Source organism: Ambystoma mexicanum, chromosome 4p, assembly GCF_040938575.1.
Source record: "Ambystoma mexicanum isolate Mex_15411 chromosome 4p, UKY_AmexF1_1, whole genome shotgun sequence".
In the NCBI taxonomy this organism is placed as follows: Eukaryota; Metazoa; Chordata; class Amphibia; order Caudata; family Ambystomatidae; genus Ambystoma; species Ambystoma mexicanum.
Genome location: NC_090927.1, coordinates 181,857,602 through 181,864,522, shown reverse-complemented (window position 1 = coordinate 181,864,522; position 6,921 = coordinate 181,857,602). Strand labels below are relative to the sequence as shown.

Below are 6,921 nucleotides of genomic sequence, written 5' to 3'. Positions count from 1 at the left end.
TACTCAGAGCCTGTAGGTGATATTGCATCTGTTAAAGAGTGTTAAACATATTGTCCTTGGCTATCATTTGAAACTGAGATATGAGTTATAGCTCTTCTGTTAAACTGACTCTTTTTGACTGGCTCTTATTTAAAGCTGAACACAAACAGAATCCCACAAGCTAGCCCACCTTTACACACATTCAGGAGTCAGACCTGGTGTGGCCATTGCCAACCTGCTATTTATATCAGCATTTTCATTGGGTCAGGGTCACTTAAAAAACGATTTATTAAAAATATATATAAATATCTGCAAATAGCGGAGCAACACATCCATACAAAGATGCACGAATTGTATACAAATATAGAGAAACACTTCAGTGCTACATGCAAACACTAATAATGCATAAACACCTTAATGGTTATATTAGTAGCAGAAGTGGAAAAACTATTCATGATGTATAACGAATAGCAGTCCACTGATAGCGTCAACAAAGAATGTGTTTCTACCCCAATTGGGGAGGAGGTCAGTGTAATCAACATCCGTCCCTTGTATGCTTGAGCCCTTTGAGCCGTCTTTAGGACACGAAACGATTGATAATGTATCGTGCTGAGAAGCTCATCTCGCGTCCAATACTATTGACGAATAAAAAAGATACAAAAAAATTAAAACCTGACCATTATCACAACAATCTGATAAGAAAAATGGACCACACTTCCCATTACTCACCTATCGCTTTTTCTGTGTCTGTAGGGCTGAAATATATAGGTGGCACATCAGGTGATATTTCGATAATGCAATCCAGGGTGCTAAGGATGGAGAGAGATGAGGCAAAATTAACCTCAATACATCCACCAGATGTATATTTAGGCAATCAAAATATTCTGTTAGTTTGTTACCCTGCACGGCTCTTGAGTTAGCGTTGCTGTTCAGCTTACACTGCAGGAATTAGGCATCTACTCAAAGCGTCAGACAGAAAACGTGCATCCAAACGGTTGTCAGAGACGGATTGATCGTCGACCTGTATAAAATTAGAAATCAGGAAAGGTAGGGGAAACGAGATAATGTTCTGCGTTTTTTATCTCCCCGCTGAGTTTTCCGGACCAGTTTCAGCAAAAAATGTTCTTAGAAACATTATGCAATTAGTTAGATAACGAGGATGAAAATTGGCGCCTGCCAACAGACAATAGCTGCACGGGGTGTTGCAGATGTTGTATGCATAAAAAGGAGTCCCTAGCTTTTGACATTTTGATTAAGAACACACCTCGGGTGCTGACGTGCATTCAAGTATGCCTGTACAGACCCGGAAGTAATATAGATCTTAGAATGCCTGGCACGCACCTGTGTCAGGGAACATTTGCAGACGCCTTCTTGCGAAGGGGTAAGAACTTCCCACTTCCTTTGGCAGACCCAATCCTTCCTTTCCCTTCTGTATCTGCCTTCCAGTCTTTTTTCTTTTACGGTTTGGCAAGGGGATCACGGTCACGTGACCCCTGCACTACCCACCTGCTAATCACTGATAATCGTTTGTGGCTCCTGTTAGGACAGTTTTTCTGAAGTCCAACTAAGGGCTTAGTAAAACCATTCAACTGAGGCAGTACAAGACTCACTCTTAGTATAAAGCTGTAACACCTGAGTATAGGGTAGCGTAGACAGAGCAGCCAGGCTTATCTTAGGAGGGAGAGAGGGCAGTAGACACAGTACAAGTGAAATTGTAATACAAATGATCAAAAGAAACACTGAAACACTTTGTATCGTACAAATAAAGGATTTATTTAAATACAGGTAGGCCCAGATACATCTAGGGGTAAGTAAGTACTAAAACATTATAAGAAATCACAGTATAAAAACACAACACTGTACTTGAAATCCACAGACCCAAGTATAGACCTTATTTGCAACACCTAACAGTAGTTCTACGGAGGTCAACACCTTGTTATACACATTTAGTATAGGTCAAGCCTATTCTTTGGGAGTAAAAGAGCAATGGTTACTTTCAGATTACATTCAGTAATACAAGGGCAGTAGGCCCTTCCAGTTGTACAGTGACTCTTTGAATAAATCACATAAACAGTCAACTGGACAATATACTTTGGGTGAATAGTGAAACACTTATCCTAGGTGCAGTAAAAACCTATAACTACTTTTGTCATAACACACAGTTATACCAGGTGAGTAAAACCTAAGGAGGTAATATACAATTACAGATGCTTTTGAAATTAGGGAACCCCAGATTGAGGTAAGCAACAACTCTGGTAACTTATTTTGGATGGCACAAAGCTAACACAAGGTAAGCAAAACCCACATACTTTAACTCCACAATGAAGGGAAAAGTAAAACCCAATGTCACACTTAACTGAATAGTTATTCTAGGTAGGTAACAATCTAATGTGGACTTATTAAGGACAGGCTAGCAGCAAGTCAGGGGAAGCAAGACCCAGTTGGGGGGACACTCATACAGTTATCCTAACAGGACTAACCAGGTGATACCAACAGTTGGAGGACACTCATAAAATTACCCTGCTGGAATAATCTGGTGAAACCAACACATTACTTTTGTAAAGAGGCACAACCTAATCCCAGGAGAGTAAAATACCTTCACATCTACTTTCTATTAGACTGGCAATAAGGAAGGAAAGATGCTAACCATACTTTTAAGAATAGTGCATCACACATTCAAGATCAGTAAGAACTTTTGTAACTGTTCAGTCTTAGAATTACAGTTACCATCCAACTCTTTACAAGTAAGTAAAACACTTATTTTCCTTTCTAGGCAGAAGTCCCAATCACTTAAAAGTATTTCCCTATTTCCTTGAGCATGAGTGTTCTCAGTGGCAGAAGGGGGGTCATTAGGACTAGTGACCAACAGGCAGTGTTAGAATAAGTTCTTTAGTAGCAAAAGTCAGAGTTCCTTAGGAAAACTGGGCAAACAGCTGAGTACTTTACTTCTAGAGTTAGAAGAGGGTCCAGGGGCTTCACAGAAGACACCCCAGCAGGATTCTAGCAGTGGGACTGGGTGCACTGGACGGTGGACCTCCCAATCACAGAAAACACCCCGGGACTACACAGATATCCCAAGAGGCTTAAGGTAAGTATGTACCTCAGCAATGAAGAAGTGATTGCAGCAGGACAACTTCAGGGACTGCAGCCAAATACCCGGTCAGTGTATTCCTTGTCCTGGAGACTGAACACAAGACCTCAGAAGGGACTTTGGATCGATGAAGGCTCTAGGCAAGATTTCTCTCATGGCTGAATGTGGTTCTGTGGATTTGGCGCATTTTCAAGGAGCAAAGAAGAAGACGGAAAATAGTGGTTGAATTCTTGTCATTTTAAAGGTCCAGCACTCTTGTAAGGAGACTTTTCGGACTTTATTTGTGTCTCTGGAAATACACCAAGAAGCCCATAAAGTTTCAGCGAGATTCGGAATTCGGTAGACTGTGCACCACACAGTGGCTGGAGGTCGCAGGGTATTGGGGTATTGTAAGAACGCAAGGTTGCAGCAACCCGTGGGATGGCTCAAAATGCAGGTCTTCCTGAGTGTAGTGGGTCTCACTAGGCTCTGGGTTTGGGTCGTTGTTTCTGGAGACCCCAGGTTGATTGGAAGGAAGGGCTGCAGAAGGCTCAGGTTACACAGCAGGCTCGCTAGTCGCTGGAAATCATCTCTGCCGCTTTTCCTTTGTCATCCACTTCAGTTTTATGTTCCAGTGGTTGACATGACTTCAGCTTCCAGGTTTCCAGTATTTATCAGGAACTACAGAACAACCTCTGCATTCTCTCCCCACATTTTACAAGAAATGGGAGTCTGGTTGTCCAATCAGAACAGCCAGCCCCCCCCAATGGGATTTGTCCCAGTTGAAGCAAGGCATATGACAAAGGAGGGGGACGTTTTGGACTCCTCCCCCATTTCCTGTGCTTAAAGACTGACTAGAGCCTGGGTGGGGTGTCCAGGGGACTCCCGCCGAAGACAAAACTCACACAAAGGAATTTCCCACCCTAGATGTCAGGGGAAGGAAAACGAAATGACAGGAAAAACTAAAATGGCAGAAAAAGAAGGCAGGGGCCATTTTGGTAAAATGAGCACCCTTGGGTGCCTTTACTGCAGCTGTGATTACAGCCCATTGTAAAGGTGCACCAAATTAGTAAAATATATCACTGCCACCAGCCATTAAAGGTAAGCTTGTCACTGTAACAGAATTATTACAGTTTTAATGTGATAGGGGATATATTGTATCTCCACAGCACTCCACTTAAGGTGGGGTGTGCTGGTTTCACCTAACAAAATGTAAATGGGATCCAAAGAACCTTTCTACCCTTGGGAGCTGTAGTTCACTCAAGGTTAGCACAAGAAAGTTAAATGGGGAGCCCCTAGGGCAACTCAGCAATAACAGGCACTTATTGCCAATAAGTTGTTAAACATGATGACTATTGAAAGTCTTAAAAAATGACACCCATAAAAAGAGTTAAAGATTAGGTGAGTGTGGAAAAAGGTTCCCAACTCACTGAGGTATTAATGAAAAATATCCCACTAGAAAAGCAAAAGGTTCTGGGGTTGAACCAGGAAAGGAATATTTACCAGCTCTGTGGAAATCTTACCTAACAGCTCCATTTTCTACCCTGCCTATTTCTTTCATTTCTTAAACTGCCTTCCAAATGCCACCTTTTTACAGTGGGTCCGTCTGGGCATGAGGATCAAGTCACGTGTCTCTACCCCACCCACCTGTTAATCACAGCCAACTCTATTTGATTTTTAACTCATCTTATTTTACAGAATGTTTTTAATCCCTTTTATCTTTTAATAATGTGTGACTATTTCATCAGTGTATTAATTAGATTTGTTTGTAATGTACTCTTTATGAAATGATATTGTAATTGATTGTTTACTTTTCACTTTTCTTTTCTCTTTCGCTATTTTTGAAAAGGTTAAAATGTTTTAACCAAAGCAAAAAAAGACAGAAAAAAACTGCTAACCTTTTCCTTGTCCTGCTTGTTCTGCCTGCCGCAGTTTCTTTACTTTCTTAAGTCTTACACCCAATCGTCCAAAGTGAAAGGCAGATAAAGACAAGAGAAATTCCTGTTTCATAAAAGGGCCACACACACAGACCCTGCTCTGTGCAACCCATACAAGTCAAATAAATATGCGTTCAATCAAACTCACCCCTTCCATCCCTACCCTCGCTACCACACAGTCTGTACACAACACCCACCTTCTATGCACCAGAAACACGCAGCACCAAAGTCCACATCGCGTCATTGCAACCTATATTCCTCCTCCAAAACACACACACGCAAACCCATGCTCATTAATGGACACTCCACAGTACCACATGCAACAGAGATGGTTGCCCTGATAACCACACACATGCTAGGTGCACTCTTCATCCTAGAGAGGTGGCTCATTGGGACCTCCACAGGCATCCAGGACATCCTTATCCCCACAGCTACAGCATTTGCCACATGAATCACAAAGGGAGAACAGGAGGATAGCTTACGGTCACCCACAAGACTTCATGGCCGTGCAACTACCAGGAGCACACCACACTAGCATCCATTGAATGCCTTGCCTACCACTCCCCACTGATCCATGATCAGACAGCCACTGTTCACCTGATCTACTTACAGCGAAATGAAAGACCTCATTACAATAGTGACTATCAACAACACAACTAACAACTTCCTCTGAGAGCTTTGGTGGAGGTTAGGGGGTTTGGCGCACCTGTCAATGTTCGAACAGAACCCAGGACAGGCATTGCCATGACTTATCAGTGAAGAACTATGTTTACTGGGTGTCATTGTGCACAACTATGTGCGTGTACCAAGATGTATAGCATTCCTCACCCACTCTGGGTGATCACAGGCAAATGAGAAGCTACAGGAAAGCAAAAGTCACCGCACACTCCACTTGACAACTGATAAAAGTGAGTTTATCTCATTATCTAGCTTTGCTGATTTGTGCCTTCCTGGATACCCGATGTCTACTCTCTTATTCTGGACTGGCTTGTTTGATGAATTGGCTGTGTTGATTTGGTGTATGCCTCTATTCGATCCTCTACTCGCTTTACAGATCTGCATCACCTCCTGCGTTTGGTTGTATTGCTTGTGTGGGAGCTCTCCCACCCGCATCCCGCCAGTCAGAGCATCAGCGTCTCTTGGTATTGTGGAGTAAATTAGAGAGGCGGGCAGAAGCACGGGTCAGTACTTTACACTAGTTATCCTGTTTCACTCCCTTCGTGTCATATACATATGTATACATAAAAAATAAATATCTATAAATATATAGTTAAGGTGAGTCGGACTCTCATAGAACCCCTTAAAATTCTATTGTTAATAACTTTTGATTTGAGTAACGGCTTCAACCGATATTTTGAAAGTGAGTAGGGACTCGTGGACCCCCAGACTGCAAAGTTTCGTAAAGATTTGTTAGAAAATAAGAAAGTTATTAAAAAGGCGAAAACATTTTTTTTCCTAAATTGCAGCTTGCTTCCCATTCATTTTTCCATAGACAAAAAAGGTAAATACTATCCCAACCGCACAGTCCAAACCGCTGTACGGATTTGGACCAGGTCCAAAACAACTTGGGCATGAAGCGCTGACTCACGATCCATGCATGGTTTGCGGTTATTCCGTGCAGTAGTTATTTAAATATTTGATTTGACAGAGAAGTGGGTGCCCCTTGTCAAAAATAAATAGCTATATCTCTGGGATTTACCCAAAACTGGGGGTTTTTAGAAATTAAACAGCCGTCATCTTGCTTTTCTCTTGATGCAAGAGATATTCAAGGTTATAAAGGAGGATATGTAAAAACTAGCTATTTGCAGGTCCAAAAACATGCAAATGCCATTAGGTTAGAGGTGGAGGGTGGCTAGAGGGTCCAAGTGAAAATTGGGAGTTGGAGGTGGTCTAGGGACTGAGTTTGCAACGCTAGGTTTTCTGTAGCCTTGGCTG

At 42.2% G+C, this 6,921-nt stretch overlaps 1 long non-coding RNA gene across 1 annotated transcript; it reads right to left on the bottom strand.

Annotated features, from left to right (window-relative positions):
* Positions 1-332: 332 nt before the first annotated feature.
* On the bottom strand, positions 333-1,222 carry LOC138452558 (uncharacterized). Its single transcript, XR_011260220.1, has 3 exons — positions 879-1,222; positions 709-788; positions 333-614 (listed from the first exon to the last, which is right to left on the bottom strand). It is a non-coding gene; the product is annotated as an uncharacterized lncRNA (long non-coding RNA).
* Between the last annotated feature and the right edge of the window lie 5,699 nt (positions 1,223-6,921).